Genomic DNA, 5000 nt, shown 5'->3' with positions numbered 1-5000 from the left:
AATAAATAACTGAAGAGAACAAATTAACAATAAATCATTCTAAAAAATTAATGTCAAAATAGATATGTCATATATAAACTATTAACAACGTCAAAAACAAATATGTCATATATAAACTATAAAAAGACTCATGTCCGCCTGGTCAACAAAAAAGCATTTGCTCCAACTTTGAACTTTTGAAGTTCTACTGATTCAACAACCCGATTAGGAAGATCCATCCACAACTTGGTAACAGCTGGAATAAAACTTCTAGAGTACTGCGTAGTATTGAGTCTCATGATGGAGAAGGCCTGCCTATTAGAATTAACTGCCTGCCTAGTATTACGAACAGGATAGAATTGTCCAGGGAGATCTGAATGTAAAGGATGGTCAGAGTTATGAAAAATCTTATGCAACATGCATAATGAACTAATTGAATGACGGTGCCAGAGATTAATATCTAGATCAGGAATAAGAAATTTAATAGACCGTAAGTTTCTGTCCAACAAATGAAGTAGAGAATCATCAGCTGAAGACCAGACAGGAGAACGATACTCAAAATAAGGTAGAATAAAAGAATTAAAATACTTCTTCAAAATAGATTGATCACCGAATATCCTAAAAGACTTTCTCAATAAGCCAATTTTTTTGTGCAATTGAAGAAGACACAGACCTTATATGTTTCTCAAAAGTAAATTTGCTGTCGAGAATCTCACCTAAAATTTTGAAAGAGTCATACAAATTTAAAGAAACATTTTCAATATAGAGATCCGGATGTTGAGGAGCCACCGTCCTTGACCTACTTACAATCATACTTTGTGTTTTGTTAGGATTCAACTTCATACCGCATAATTTGCACCATGCACTAATTTTAGCTAAATCTCTATTAAGGGATTCACCAACCCCAGATCTACATTCAAGGGATGGAATTGATACAAAGAGAGTAGCATCATCTGCATATGCAACAAGCTTATTTTCTATGCCAAACCACATGTCATGTGTATATAGTATGAAAAGTAATGGGCCAAGAACACTACCCTGTGGAACACCGGATATCACATTCCTATACTTACTATGGTGCCCATCAACAACAACTCTTTGAGATCTACTACTTAAAAAATCAATAACAATGCTAAGAAACGACCCACCCACTCCCAACTGTTTCAGTTTGAAAACAAGGGCCTCATGATTAACACGGTCAAAGGCAGCAATAAAATCAAGGCCAATCATACGAACTTCCCGACCACAATCAAGGGATTTCTGTACTGCATTGGAGATTGTAAGAAGGACATCACATGCTCCAAGGCCTTTACGAAAACCAAATTACAAACTAGGGAATAGATGATTACCTTCAGCAAACCTATTAAGAAGTTTTGCCAGACGTTCAAAAACTTTAGATAATATGGGAGTTATGGAAATTGTGCGGTAATCAATTGGACTTGAGCTACCACAAACACATTTACATAGAGGAGTAACATTACCAATTCTCCAACAAGTGCTAAAAGCTCATCTTCTTGCTAACTTGCGCAAAATAACAAATAACTTTGGAGCTAAGAATCTGGTGTCTTTATAAAAAACAAAGGAAAAATACCATTTGGGTCTACACCTCCATAAGCATCAAGGTCCATCAACAGAGATTTAATCTCACGAGATCGAAAAGCTAAACTAGTTAGTTTAGCCTCAGGAAAACAGGAATGAGGAAGTTCAAGTTTTTCATTACTCTGTTTACTGTCAAAAACATCAGCCAAAAGGGTTGCCTTTTCCTTTGGACAGTGAGTGACTGAGCCATATGGTTTAAGTAAAAGAGGAACTGTTGCATCTACACCAAAGAGTGCAGATTTAAGGGTAGACCACCTTTTATGTTCCTGAGTTGTACCAGAGAGGGTTTCTTTTATGATTAAATTGTACTCCTTTTCAGTTGAGGCATAAACTCACTGAGCCAAAGCTCGAAGCTGAGTATAGTTGTTCCAGGTCAAATCTGATCTGTTACCCTTCCAAAGGTCATAGGCCTCCTGCCTCTCCAAATAAGCACGTCTACAATCATCATTGAATCATGGTTTGTCCTTCATCCGGTACCTTAGCACACGAGAAGGGATACGCCTATCAATTATGTTGACTAGATTCTCATTCAAAGGGACAACAGGATCTACACTATTATATAATTGTGACCAATTCAAGCAAAAAAGATCATGCAAAATCCCATTCCAGTCTGCTTGGGATTTCATATAAATTTTACAGGAATATGATATATCAGGGACAGGCTGCTCAGTCTTCACTAATAATGAAATCAAGGCATGATCAGAAGTCCCGACTGGAGAACCAACCTTACTAGTTATAACGCCAGGGGAGTCAGTGTATACGATGTCCAAGCAATTACCAGACCTGTGAGTAGCTTCATTTATGATTTGCTCACAGCCTGATTCAGAGGCAAAGTCTAAAGCTCTTAAGCCATGGCGATCAAAAGCAGCACTGAGATCGAGTAATATTAAAATACCATATTTATTTTCATCCATCATTTCTAGCATATCATTTACAACACAGCAGATGGCTATCTCCGTAGAGTATAGTTTTCTGTAAGCAGATTGGTTTTCAGGCAAAGCTTCTATTACTTCTATAACTTCTATTACTTGTTGAAGAATTACATATTCAAGCACTTTTGAGACAAAGGATAGATTATAAATAGTTTTTTATGAGCTTAATTCCTGGCAGTCCAGTTAATTTTTTTCAGAATTGGTGCGACTATACCCATTTTCTCAGATTTAGGAAACTTACATTCATCAATGCTTGCATTTGCTATTTTCATAATTATTTCTGCTAGATTAGAAAAGTCTCTCTCTCCAATTACTTCAGATATTGGCATAGGATCGATCGCGCAGTTTGTTTACTTTGCTCTCCTGACAATTTTGCTGATGTCATCTTGAGTTATGTTATTAAATCGTATTAATTTTGTCTGTGTGCCTGGTGTATCATTAATCTGATGTTGAGTATTTACAAATAATCTGGTTATGCTCACAATTTTGATTTCAAAGAATACTAGAAAATTATTTGCTAGTTCCTGGTCACTCTATCCATTAGGTAGCTTCTTTTATTTTACATTTCCCATTATACCATTCAGGAGACGATATAATTTATTTATGTCTGTTGGTGCTTCAAGGATCTTTCTCTTATAGTGTTAACTTTTTTTTCCTTCTTAGTAGGTAGTTATATTGACACGCAGCAGTTTTGTATTCTACCCAAGTACTTTCAGTTTATAACCTATTCCACTTTCTTTATTTACATCCTTTTTCCCTCTTTTTTTATCAAAGTCTCTCCATCAAACCAAGGAGATTGATCTTTTACGGTTACAGACTTTTCCATCAATGGACACATGGTATCATATTCACTTTTACTCACTTTATTATGAGTGGTCATAAGACAGTTAGCACACTTAGCTCTTAACAGACGTTGGTCACCATGATCACAGGGAATGTTGATAGTATACCAACTGTTTGTCACACAATCGTACATAGTAACGACATTTCATTTTGTGTATATATTATGCTTGTATCTTCGCTCTCCCCTCGCACTACAATGTGATGAGCCGAGAGAAGGTTGTGACTCAAAGGCAGGATGATAGCAACTGAGTCACTTTATTATAGAATACTCTCCTTTGTATACAAAAACTCAATGCAACAGGAAATTTCCTGTTCAAACCGACACCTCATTGGTTAACAGTTAACAGTGAGAAAAACATACATGTTATTTCATGTTCTTTTTAGTGCGAGGGGAGAGCGAAGATTCAAGCATAATATATACACAGAATGAAATGTCGTTACTATGTACGATCGTGTGACACACGGTTGGTACAATAGCATCATTTATTTTCTTTGTAACTTCTTCAATAAATACGGTAGGAGAAAAATTGGATTTATGTCTAAAGTTTATTTTCTTTACTAATGCATGTTTCTCTAGAGGTAGACTAAACGTAATAAGTTTGTGTACCGAGGAGATAATACATTTCTCTTTGACTTTAATATCATATACAATATTATTCATGCCATCACTTATAATTAGATTGTAGATGGCGTCAAATGTAATGATCTTTCTTCTGTCAGAGATCGTGAAAAGATCGAGTTAATGGGTATTGATAATGCGTTTCTGGGTAACTCCATTGATGACAGAAACTTTGAAGTAAGGGTAGATTTGGCAAATTAGAGGAAAGGATGTGACAGCATAGGTGTAGGTATTACATCCTTGTTGGATACAGTACTAGAGTACATGTAGTGGCCTAATGATGACCTTAAAGTTAATGTTTTTATTTTTGCTGGAAAAAAATGAGGAAAGAAATTGATAGGATGGGAATGAAGAGTCTTGTCTTAAAACTTGGTCGCGGAATGTTAATGTCCTCCAAAAAAGAGGAACCAATGTCCATTCCTGGGTTATTGCTCAAGATTTCCAAGTAATAACTTTGCAAGAAACTGGTGTTAATATATCAGGTTTTCAATTAACACGATATCAATCATTCGAAAATAATATACCTGCCTTTTTATCTGTAGCTTCAGAGGTTAACAGAACTGAATGTTTATGTAAATTTATATTCACAAGATATTATCTTTAAAATAATTGATGTGTATATGCATGATGATAAGCTGGATCTAGATTTACCAAAGGATATTCTTAACGATGCCTGTTCTTTAGTGGGTGGCATGATTTGGGAAGTAGTGGTAGCCGAAACTAAAATGTTTCTCTATTAAATGACATATTTAAATCCTTGGAAAAGCCAATGTCTTGGGAAATGATCCACCAACGCACGTGAGAGGTGGCAGAATTGATTCTGCTTCAGTTTTTATTATGTTTGAATGTACAGCTGATACATTGATTGTTGGTGAGCTTGTTGGTGATTACACTGCTATTAATGATTTGTTCACCGTGATTGATACTAATTTAAATAATGCTATAAAAAGGGCTTCAAAATAACAAATTTCTTTATAATCGAACGACAAAACATTTTGAGGTTGGAATAAATTACTTCGCAAAGCTCA

At 35.4% G+C, this 5000-nt stretch overlaps 1 protein-coding gene across 1 annotated transcript in view; it reads right to left on the bottom strand.

The window, feature by feature from the left end:
- LOC137626899 (uncharacterized) overlaps positions 1-5000 on the bottom strand; it is a 51255-nt gene that overhangs the window by 45789 nt on the left and 466 nt on the right. The window lies entirely within an intron of this gene.

This window comes from Palaemon carinicauda, chromosome 34 (genome assembly GCF_036898095.1).
Source record: "Palaemon carinicauda isolate YSFRI2023 chromosome 34, ASM3689809v2, whole genome shotgun sequence".
Lineage (NCBI taxonomy): Eukaryota > Metazoa > Arthropoda > Malacostraca > Decapoda > Palaemonidae > Palaemon > Palaemon carinicauda.
The sequence above is the reverse complement of the archived record's forward strand: the minus strand, read 5'-3'. Positions and strand labels throughout refer to the sequence as shown.